The sequence below is a fragment of the Lactuca serriola genome, chromosome 4 (assembly GCF_051521515.1).
Source record: "Lactuca serriola cultivar US96UC23 chromosome 4, Lser_US96UC23_V15, whole genome shotgun sequence".
Lineage (NCBI taxonomy): Eukaryota > Viridiplantae > Streptophyta > Magnoliopsida > Asterales > Asteraceae > Lactuca > Lactuca serriola.
In genome coordinates, this window is record NC_136411.1 from 200,393,206 (window position 1) to 200,406,400 (window position 13,195).

A 13,195-nucleotide genomic window follows, 5' to 3' on the forward strand; every position below is an offset into this window, starting at 1 on the left:
AATACATTTCTTCAAAAATGTTTTAATAACGTAATTATCGTGTTTTTCTGCGAACAAATTCCGCAACATTTTTATGAAAAGAAGTACTCTGACTTTTATAAAGCATAAACAAAATCGGTCTTTTCTGGCCGTGAAAATGGGGATGTCACAGTTGGTATCAGAGCATTAGTTTAAGCGAACTAGGAATATGGATTTATTTCTACACTTAAACTTAGAATGCTAAGCGATGATTGTGAGGTGTGAGCACTAGCTTATTTTAGGAATGATGCCTAAATCGCTTTTATGTGCTAAATGATTTGTTATGATATAGTTTGATCGGATCTATGGTCTGTTGCCGACCGGATCTGGAAACCTTATGTGTTTAGGATTCTAAACGTACGAATACGATATTAGAACTAGCATATAAACGTTTCGGAGTGATAAGGATGATTTAAGACGTTAATCCTAAATTAAGATCTAGATTCACCTTATTCGGTGTATAGATCAAAATGGAAAGGACCTGTAGTGGAGCTGGGAATGCAAATGGGAATAGGAATCAACCCCCGGTGATTCAGCAAATACCTGTTGTATTAGAAGATGTACCCGAGCCAATCACCATGGTTGGAGTACAAGCCATGATTCGGACTATGTTGGCTGAACAAAGGGAAGAAATGAGGCGGATGTTGAATAGAGACGAATCTACTATGCCCATTGAGCAACCCGAGCTGATTCCCGAGCAATCGGAGGAAGGGAACTACAGCCGCTAAGTGAGTCAAGTAGGGACTCAAGGTGAACGAAGGGATGGCCCGGAGAGGAGAAACGACAAGGATGGGCGAATGTACAAGAATTTCTTGGGTATGAAACCACCAAGTCTCTCAGGAAGCCCAAAGCCTGTTGAGATTATGGATTGGATATACGAGATGGAGATGGTGTTTGAGAGCTGCGAATGTAGCGAGAAATAGAAGACCGTCTTCGCTGTAAGACAACTGAAAACTGGAGTCTTGAGCTAGTGGAAGCTATTGACAGATACGATGCCACGAGGAGAAGCCTTGAGGATGTCATGGGAAGAGTTCTTGGAGCAGTTGAAAATGCAGTACTGTTCAGAGATAGATCTGATAGACCTAAACAACGAGTTTCAGAACCTGAAGAAAGGTAAGATGAGTGGTGATGAGTACGCCACTGCATTCACTGAGAGGATGAAGCTATTTCCATACTTGGTTCCTACTAAACTCTCCAAGATTGATAGGTTTGCTAATGGATTACCCACTGACTTTGGCCCAATGGTCAAAATGGCAACTACCTTGAAAATAGCTGTTACGGCAGCTAAGAACGTAGAGGCCCAGATAAGAGAAAAGGGTCTAGAAAAAGATAAGGCAGGAGAGAAGCGGAAGTTTGAAGGATCTTCAAGGTCCAACAAGGAGAGCAAATTCTCAAATCCTGGAGGAGGAGGTGAAGCAAGATGGTGTGATAAATTCAAGAAGAAACACTTTGGAAAATGCGGCGAAGAGGTGACATGTTTCAAGTGTGGAAAGTCTGGCATTACGCCAATGAGTGTACATCCAACAAGAGGTTGTGTTATGAATGTAAAGAAGGGGGCATCTTTCAAATAATTTCCCAAAGAAGAATGAAGCAGCAAGGCCAAACACGCCACCAAGGCCAAGGGCATTTCACATGATCCTCGACGAAGCAAAAAACCATGCGTGGAATCAAGGATGAGGACTTCATATCGGAAGATCAAGTTATGTAGTAGCCATAGTATTTTATGATGTAGCCTATTAGAGGCATAGTCTAGGGTGAACTTGAACGCATATGTAATGGTTTCAAGAAATAATAAAAACCTTCGTTTTGCTATCTAATGTGTTAAACTGTTATGTGATTTTTCTTGTATGATGACATGGAAAACTGTGAGACAATACTTGGGACGAGTATGAGTAGGTTTGAAAGGTAGTAGATGCATATACTACCGGAAGCAAATGACTCACGCTTGGATCAGGGAAAGTCACAAGGTTACCAAGAAGCTAGTAAATGATTTCATTTTATTCAAGCATGTCGTTACCATCGTTTCAGTAATGACTAAGAGGATGATTGTTATTCCGACCCTAGTGGTCATATCGAATTGATTCCGGCTACGATGAGTAGGTTACGTGGTTCAGAGAACCAAGTTTGATGTAGCGTCCGACTTAAACCATTCGATTAAAATCAAAGCGATCAATAGAAGTATCACGCTCGTTGTTAAAGAAGTTGGTAGTGTGATTATATCACATTAGAACATGAAGGAAGGCATAGCTTGTTTTAGAATTTGACACTAAGAGACCTGAGTCTAAACGTGCATCGCATGATGGTAGGTCATAATTTGGAGTCTAACCTGAGGTAGAGAGCGGGTGCACGATCGAGTACTGCTTACAGTCAATAAGTCTAAGAGATAGACTTGAAGGAATATAGAAGTTATAATTATTACCTAGGATGAAGAGATGATGTATGGAGTCATTATATGAGCCCTGTCTCGTTGATGATTCCGAGCGTAATAATCCTAAGGGGGAGATAATTGTAACGCCCGCAAATCCGGGCTAGTCAAATTAGAGGCAATAGGATTCGAAAATGACTTTTCGAGAAAAGATTATTTAGAATAAATAATCTTAACCAAGTTGTAGAATATGTCACAAGGTTTCCGTACATATAAAGAACGCCGAAATCCGAGTTATAACGAAGAAGTTATGACCCGTCGAAGTTTTGCGACGGAATCGGCACTACACCGGGAAGCGTAAATAGTGAATTTACGATAGAGCGAGATTTTGCCTTAGCGATCTAATCGAAAGTCGTAGAATATGTTAAACTAAGAAGATCGATAAAAAGAACGCCCAAATCTGACTTCGTATGAAGAAGTTATGATTTTTCGAAGTTTCATATTAGTAGTGTACAACCCAAAATTCGAATATTAGATAGATCGATTTTTAGCCGACACGACCTAAACGAGAATCGAAGATCTCATTAAGAGTAGCGTAACGAGAAAAATATGGGCAAAAACGGACGTCGGATGAAGAAGTTATGAGGATTTAACGGACCAATCCTGTCCCGGCCTGTTAATAATATTAAATTTAAAATAGAGTCAAAATTAGCTAATGGAGTCTAAACGAAAGTTGTAGATTACGTTCCTACCTTCGCATGGATATAAAGAACGTCAACAACGGAGCTCGTATGTGAAAGTTACGAATTTTTAAAGTTGGAAAGTGAATTTGCGAAGCTGAGGCATCGACTGATGACGTGGCTTAATCCTGACCGTCGCTTGCGGCCCGCGGTCCTCGCTTCGGATGATGACACGTCCTTCGCATACGCCCAACGTCCGAAGCTCGGTACGCCCAACGTTTCGATCATTTGCACGGTTCCGAGACAAGCCACGCTTCACCACCGAAACCTCGCCATGTGTTTTACGATGCGAACTACGCCCCGCGTCCGAGGACCTGTACGCCCAGTGTACGTCCGAGGACCAGGCTACAAAAGGAGGCCGAGGCTGCCCTCATTTTCACACCAAAAATAACTTCTCTCTCTAGTCTCTTTCTCTCTCTAGAGTTCCAACCCCCCCTAAATCCTAGATAAACCCCTTAGCTCCCGAGGGAAGCCCCGAGGCTCCCGGAGTCTCGAGAAAAAGTGTCTTTCGGTTTCGAAACACTGCTCAAATAAGTTCCGGTTTTCGATAAAATTTGTTGTAAGTGTGCTACGCTTACACAATTTTTAATATAGCTTTCAAATAATTATAGGAATGTTATTAAGTCCTTAAAATAATTATCTGGGCTATTATTATGAGTTATATAGAGTGTTATTTGACACTTATATAATAAAAATAATAGCTAAGCTATTAATTTGTCGCGGTTATCGTTAGACTAAACCCTAGTGGTATTGATACTAGGTTTTATCGAAGGAAAGTTGTTTTGAGAGTATCGAAGCGCTACTCGAGTGCTGAGTCACCACCTTTCAGGTGAGTGCATAGTCCCTTTCATCTTACACATAGATATGAAGTATTTTAATATAAATTACGTGTTGTGTGTGCATATTTTCTGAATACTTGCTGTCTATGCTGGGTGAAAGATTTTTATACATGTTTTAAATGATTTAAATTGTATATGTATTTTATATCTACAAAACGTGTTGGGTAAAACACGGGTAGATGAAATAGTTTTTTTGTGATAACACGATGGGAGACATCAACGTTGTCAGTGGTCCAGTCATCTAGTGGAGTATAGATGATGACCATGGGCGATACTAAACGGTTCGGTGGAACGCTAGTAAGCTCGTAACCTGTAGGTGTTTTTGAACTAGGTGCTCATTAGGTATTTTGAACTGAGTGTGTTCACTATGTATCTTTGAACTGAGTGTGTTCACTACGTATCCTTGAACTGAGTGTGTTCACTAGGTATTTTGAACTAAGTGTGTTCACTAGTTACTTTTGAACTAAGTGTTTACCAGATGTTTTGGACTACGTGTTCACCAGTTGTAATCTATAAGCTTTGGCAACAATGGACTTCGTGCCGATTCCTTAGGATAATCCTTAGGAATGAATGAACGAGAAATAGCTGATTCTTAGGGTAGATCCTTAAGAGTAAAGAAGATAGTGGGGATGGGTAATTGAGTTAAATTGCTTGATTGTTTAAACATAATAATTATATTATTGTGGGTTGAAAACCCTATGTACTCACCAGGTTTCCCAACCTGACCCACTCAGTTTATTTTTATCACAGGTGTTGATATGAAGTCACATTACACTAAGAGATTAAAGAGATGTAGACCACTAGTGTAAATAAATGTAAGTTCTATTTATGCTTATGTTTTTGTATTGACGATGACGTCCCAAATGTTTTAAAATGAATAAAATACGTTTCTTCGAAAATGTTTTAATAACGTAATTATCGTGTTTTTCTGGGAACAAATTCCGCAACATTTTTATGAAAAGTACTCTGACTTTAAAAAGCATAAACAAAATCGGTCTTTTCTGGCCGTGAAAATGGGGATATCACATTATGAAATGCACCAGGATTTGATGGAAAGGTACCATAAAAGTGCTTGGAAGGAGATGTATGAGATTATTGCCTCCATGATCACGACCAAAATGAAGGATGAAGAGTCCATCATGACCCACTTGCAAAAGATGCAAAGGTTTGTAGACCGCTTGCTGAAGTTGAATGTCAGATTCGATGAAGAGTTGGCTATAGATATTTTTTACACTGTTTAACTCCTTGTTATGATCACTTTCGTATGACTTATCATATGAACAAGGAGGAGGTCACTCTAAGCAAGCTTCAAGGTCTCTTGAGAACTGCTGAAACCAGTTTGGAAGGCAAATATGTTGTACCTACTACTACTGCAACTACCCCTGTCCTGGAAATTGGACATGGAAAGGGAAAGAAGAGGAAAACTCCTTCCAAGAGTCATAAGGGAAAGTCCCATGCTGAATCCTCTTCTAGTGGAACCAAAGTTGGTTCTGTCACAACCTCTTCCAATCCAAAGGAAGCCGAGTGCTTCCATTGCCATGAAAAAAGGGCACTGGAGACGAAGCTTCTCCAAATACTTGCGGGACATAAAGGATGGGAAGATTAAACCCTCATTTGCAGGTATTTATATTATTCTATCTAACAACTCATCACATGTTAAATCTTGGATCCGTGATACAAGATGTGATTTTCACATTTGTTCTGATTTGTAGGTTCTAAAAAAAAGTAGGGATGTGAAGCACGGGAAGATGAACTTAATCATAGGGAATAGGAAAAAGTCATTTGTCACCAAGATTGGAGTTTATTCTTTATTGCTTAGTAGTGGGTTAAAATTAGATTTCAATAATTGTTGCTACTCGTATGATATGGCGAGAAATATTATTTCCTTTCATAGTTTGTATGAACAAGGTTTTACCTTTTCTTTTAATAATGAAATTGGTTCAATAAATGCTTATTTTAACAGTGTATTTTATTTTGAAGCATTACCTTGCAATGACATATACGAAACTGTGATGGTTGTAGATAACTTAAGAAATTATGTGTGGCATATTGATTCATCCAATGATTTGGATAAAGCATACTTATGGCATTGATGTCTTGGACATGTCTGTTGGATTAGGTTTCTAAGCCCATAACTATTATTTGTATGTATTCGACCCGAGAGTAGCATGGTCCATTTGGGTTGCATATCATCAGGACAATTTGTTAGGATGGGCATTTGAGAGTAGGTTATTTATGGGTTATTAATATATTATAAGTTATAATATATTAATATGAAATCATATGTTTTAATTAGTATTGATCAAGAATTAATTAGGAATTAATTTAGTGGTCAAAAGAGACTAATTAAATCTATGAGGACTAATTACGATAATTAGTTATATTTATATGTGTTGGGCTGATTATCCATGTTGGACCAAGTTTATGTATGGATACATAAAGAGTTGGGCCACATGAACCATAGATCATAAAACCCATGGGTACGGATTTGGGTTATATCCATGACCCTAGAAATCCCACATATAAATAGATACTTCGTTGCCCAAAAATCGCCACTAGTATCTTCTTGGAGTTCATGTGTCTTTTGTGTTCATGGAATTCTCTCTCAAGTTTATCCTTTGTCCATGGTGTGTTGTGATTCCATTTGAGGCTTCCACACTATTGGGGCTAAGCTCTTTAAGGACAAATACACCAAGACTTCAAGCTCCATAAAAAGGTATGTGATGCTAACTAGTATCTTATATGGTTTATGTTAAATGCATGCTAGTTGTAAGATTAATACCTTGGAAACCATTTGCATGTATAATTAGTGAAAACATAGATCCAAGGTATTTAGGGTTGTATGTGCACCATAGGATGTTGTAGTATACCAAAACCCAACAGTGGTATTAGAGCCATGGGTTGTTTTTGATTATACTTGATGCAAATAGTGAAAAAAACCGAATTTTTTGCTGTATGGACAGCAGACTCGACAAGTCTAGTGTGTAACTCGACGAGTCCATGAACAAATGCATCCAACTCGCCGAGTTTATTCATGCACTCGACGAGTTGGACCCCCTGACAGCATATATTCGTGTATTGGCTTGTTTTGGATTAGAATCATCACCACAAAGTGTTCTTGTTCATAAAATTTGTTTTTGGTACTATGGTAATGTTTACTCTTATCCAAATAAAGTTATAATCAAAGTTTCAAGTTTTATACATGTTTATATGATGTTTGAAAATTCTTGATTATGAATGTTCATATTTATGAGTTTGTTTAGATTAATAAAAAAATTATGTGATAGTTGTTTTCAATCCAAATTAATCTAGAAGTTGGTAATAATATGTTTTTTTTGTAACTTGTCCTCAAGTTACTTGAAAAGTCACATTTCTGAATTTTAAAAACTCATAAAATTGCCGTAGGTTACAAAATGAAGAGTCTTTTTGTCATAAATAGTTTTATGAACTCCATAACTTGTCCTCAAGTTATGGATGTTCAAGAGTCTCTTCATTAAAGTTTTTTTTAAGACCTTAATTAAACTCATAAGTTATGAAAATCCAAGGGTTTTGAAAAGTTTCAAAACTTGCCCTCAAGTTTTGGAATTTGTAAAGTCTCCCCCCATGTACACTTTAATTCCAAACCCTAGAATTTTAAAAGTTAAAATTTAAACTTTATGGACTTCATTAAATTAATTGAAGTGTTTAATTAGAAGAGTTAATAGTTCCATAATGGCATGGGTTAAGTTTAATTAAATTAAGAGTATAGTTTAATTGTTAGATTAAACCACCAAGTATTTTAAATGTGTAAAATACACCCTTATACTATTATAATATTAACAGTTAATAGTTATATATATATATATATATATATATATATATATATATATTATATGTATGTATAAGAACAAAGTCAGTCTTACCGTTAGTACGCCTCATTCACGAAGCCGGTCTATAAGGGGGGTATAAGGTTACTGCCTATAAAATGGCAGTTTAATGGGTGTCCACTCTCACCCACTGCTTTCTTGATTGGTGGAGGGTCGTTGGCCGAACGGGTTTGACAAGACTATAATTCTCCCTTCATTAAAAGTATAATGATAAATACTAAGTAACTAAACACTTATTAAATTCCCAATCTTAGTTACTTAGGAAAATGTGAATTTGGTGCTAACCCATGAAATTACACTTTGTACCTTACCAACTCATTGGTGGAGCGTGTGTGGGTAACCGGTACACTAACATGGAATAATAAGAGTGGAAAAGGGTTACTTAATGTTTATCATAGATTGGTGGAGCGCGTGTAGGTAACCGACACATCGATTAGGTGATAAATATTAATGGTACCAAGTCAATTTGCATGGTTATTCACACCTGTTTTGTGATCCTCGGCATCCCAGTCACAAAATTGAGAGGGCACAATCGAAATTGAAACATGCCATTGAAAAGTTCAATGAATCTCAAAAGATCTAGGAGTTTCAAATCCAATTAAAACCTATTAAATTATTTTGTTTCTCATGGTGGAAATTGGTGAATCCTCATTCGCCTACCTTCAAATATCTTATAGCTTCCCTATTCCAAGTTATAAAATATTGTGTTGGGTCCAAGCCTTAATATTTCATATTGAGTGTTATATTAAGGACTTAAAAATCAACTAACTTGAATATCTACCATTGTAGATGTCTAGTTTAGACATCTATGATCTTTCTAAATCTATTGGAATTTCACTTCCTCCACCCCCTCCAATTATTCTCCCTAACCCACAAGTTCAAGGTCACTTAAGCCCTATTGACAAGTAAGATCTATATGTGATCACATCTTGGAGATGAAGTCATATATTGATAAGCCAGGAGAGTTGGGTGTCAAAGTATTGAGAAAGTTGGATGTTCAATCACTTTCTAAGTCACATAATGAGTTCTTTTGGGGCTACTATGTAACAGACCATGCCTTGACCCTTAATGATCTTACCTATTTGCTTGGTGCTGCTAAGTCAGCAATGATTTTGAACACTGGTGAAGTAAATTTGAGTGGAAGATCAACTTCCCAAACTTACATGGACATTGACAATGGTAAAATTGGAAATCCATAAAAGCTTTCTCTTCCCAATGGAAATGGATCATGCATAGTCGACTCGGTTGACCAAATGGTAAAGAGAAAGGCTAAGTATGAGATAGACTCGTGTACCATTCCCAAAGAGTCAATATGTTTCTGTTACCAAAGGAAGGGGTATTGGTTGCAAAGCTTCCTATTTACCTGAAAGATCATAAGGATGGTAAAGTCAATAAGGTTTGACTCTACTTCGGGTAAAATCCACTATCTAACTCTATTAAGTTCCTATTTCGAGATTCTTATTACATGATGTGACTAAATCACATGTTGATGTTTTAAGAATCAAAGAAAGAGAGGAAGCTTAAAGGAAGTATATGCTGATTCTGATCGCGAGGATGGATTTCGATCGCATGGTTCGGTGATCAGAATTTTATGTTGTTGCTTAAGAGTTATGACAAATTGCTTAGGAATGCATAATAACATAATTTTCATATGTATTTGAATTGTAAGGATAAGTTTTTCAACAAGTTTTAAAATAAAATAAATTTTAATTATATTTATTTTAAATATCCTTACAATGGCATTTGTGAAAAATTATTGTTTATATGGTTCCATTGATAGCAATATTGCAAAAATGGATTTTATTCTTTCGTTTATGGAAGTGTCATAATTTACCAAATAAGGAAAGATTCTCATCACCCAAGTTTCAGTTGGATAGAAACTCTGAATCATGCGATTTGTGTTGTATGATGAATGAGAATTTTCATCTTTGGAAAATTAAGACTAATTCATTGTTCACATGTATATGTGAGTCAAGTGAAGGATTATGGGATCGGGTACACTTGAGTGTACACTGGTCAGGTCCACCACAAAGAATGATGAGACTGTTCATCATGATTTACTAAATCTTAGTAAATTTGATTACATTTACAAATTTAAATATAATTCTGAAACCTTGGAAAAGTATCAATGTTGGGCAGAACGAATAAGAAGAATAAAATAAGGCAAAAAGATAAAAGTTTCTCCCATCTGAAAATATGGGAGAGTACTTGAGTATCTTGTTTTATGATTATCTTAGTGATTATGAAAATATGGGAGAGTACTTGAGTATCTTGTTTTATGATTATCTTAGTGATTATGAAACCATATCACAATTGATTCTCTAAAGGACATCTTAGTGCATTTGTTTGGTTAAGAAGAGAAATTGTGGGTTGTTGAAATGGTTAAAACCAAAAAGATGAATCATACTTTGTCCCATAACAAGTCTTAGAGTCATGATCCAAGATTGTAATTTGAGTGATAAAATCTTAAGAAGGTTTGAAACACTTGTCAAATGTAGAATGAGATGTTTCTTATTATTGTACATTTGAAATTGGCAAGTTGTGATATCTTGGATAAGGTAAAGACCAACTAAGACCAATTGTGTGAAATGTTTTTCTTGATAAGAATCCTCACTAATTCTTGAATATTTGTTTGTCAACGAATGGTTCTTGATAAAAGAATCATATATGTCAAGAGGACAGTAGGAGTCTTGAAGGTCTTGAAAGTTTCAAAAACTAATCAAGGGTGAAACCTATTGTTTATCACTAGCACACGACTTGAGGTTTGTAACCCATCGTGTTGAAATATTCTTAATTCTGTGCTCATTCCAGTTAAACTTGACTATGCATGTGAGTGTTATGAGTTATCAATTGTTTTCATAACAACCTGGAAGCAATGGTAGGCCCTTGTGCTACCAAGTGGCAAGAAATTAAGATTGCACAAGTTTAGTCCATATGAGTTTGGATTTTTTCACTAACCTTGTCTTGTGATTATGTTTATGACAAATTCGCATGGATAGGAACACATACACCATAAAATCTAAGTGTCATAAGGTTTCTCTTCGATTCATGAAAATGGTGGTGAGGAAACACTTTCACTAAGTAGATTTTAAGTAGATAGCAATTGTGATATTTGCATTCTCAAAGTCATTAGTGGAGCATGTGTGGTTAACCGGCACACTAACATAGACTTGTGAGAAATGGAAAATGTATAAAAAATTGAGACTATGATTATGACATCCCTTTTCATAGTTCTATAAAATTGTTTGGACACATATGTGAGCTATCTAAGGAAAGGTGTATGATTTTGATAAACTTTATCAATGCATCTAGCATCAGAAATCTGAACTTTGGTAAGAGAGTCAATAAAGTATTGATTTCTAGAAGTCCAACTAATTTCCGAATACACATCAAAGCTAGTGGGAGCACAAATGTTATGCTAATAATTATCATGTTAGTGGGAGTATGATTATTGTGTTAAGTGTTAATTATAGAAAACAAAATGGTTTCAATTGGGAAAAGTTGTTTTTCTATAATTAAGGGAGAGGAACTTATACTTCATTTCAATTCTAAAAGCTTAGATTGAGATTTTGATCATCTTTAGTCAGGGATATATATATATATATATATATATATATATATATATATATATATATATATATATATATATGAATTTTGTGTCGGGAAATGGTTCAACATAAGGAAATTCTATATATATTGCATTCTCAAAATTCGATTATGATTACAACATCCTTCTTCATAGTAAAATTTTGAAAACATGGCAAATAAAAATTATTGTAGCAAAAGACTGGTCTACGATCACGTCTTTATGTGAAACATCATGAATCGTGTCCATATGCTTCAGATATAGGATCGATTGCATGTGTTGTAATATTTATCCTTTCAAAATTTTCCGAATGCCTAAGGCATTAAGAGGAGAAAAGATCTAGAATTGGTTATGACTAAAATGATTAAGCAATTGTCGAGGACAATATGAGGTTTACCAAAGATTGGTTGCTCATGGACAGTTGGAAGTATAAGTGTTAATTTTGGAAGGACCATATTGACATATTTTGAAAGTTGTTCTTTAAATGGCAAAGGTAACTCTTGTTTAGAAGTGATAGTCAAAATGGGAATATGGGAAGGTTTCCATAGATGGAAGTTGTTCTTTCAAATCTGTGTAAGATTAGAAAGCTTAATGCAAGAAGGATGTTCAAAGTGATGTACTTTGAATTTGAGACTTTGTTTCCATGGAATTGATCTCCATTAGAGTGCTCTGTAATGTCTGTTGACAAGTCTTTGTGACTTTGTGCATAGTCATTATGAAAGGATCAAAGCATATAAGTTTAGAATCTAACAGATTTCGTTAAATAGCAGGAATTTAGAATTCTTACATTTACGATAAATATTTTGGATTGTGAAATGAGCATCATTAGAATCATGTTCAATTGATCTATTTCACAAAGTAAAGATCATAGATAAACATAGTGCGCATACTTGGTGTATGACATGACTAGTGTTTAGAAAACATAGTTTACATGCTTGGAGCATGGGACAACTATTGTTTTAATTCAAGTATAAAGTTGATTATTTGAAACATTATACAATGAATAATAAGTAATCAATATGGTGTTTAAATAAAAGGTGTTCTATTTACTCTCAAACGTGCTTGGGACCATAGAGGATTAGTATTATTCTTGTGTTTCACTTTGCATGTTTTTACTTCCGGAATAACTAGGTTATTCTTTCCGAATGACTAAGTTATTCAAACCGTCCATAGTTGATAATACGTTGGAAGTAGGTATTAAGGCAAGACTGTCATGAATCGGGTTTGTAGATGTCCAAGGTAGTGGACATAGTAAGAGTTACTACAACATTCATGAGTACTCCTAGAATAGGGATTCGAGTATTGGATTCAACCCACAGTCATTTGAATCACTTAATGGATTTTCTCACGAGTGATCATGAGATGATAATATCTTATATTCTTCAAACCTAGAGATATGACTTGTTGCCTATGAGTTGGTTATACATTGATTGCACGAAAACGCATTTGGTAACTCGATGTTCTAAAACGTGCCTTTGTGTATGATTCAACAAGTAGTAGAACAAGCATACGAGTCGAAGTTTATCCATTCCTTTTACCATTGGAGGGATAAAAGCGATATCTGTGGGACCCTCGATGATTTGGTGACGACAAACCTAAGTGCTCGGCCAGGCCTAGACTGATTTGATTTGTTCAATTAGTCAGTCGTCATAAATCGGAAATTGGGAAACAACAAATGGATCGAGAGAATGATTATAATTCATGTCTCAGTCCATATGATATCTAGAATGGAGGAATATATGATCCCTTATCTAATGGACATGTCATTAATTTGTTCAGAG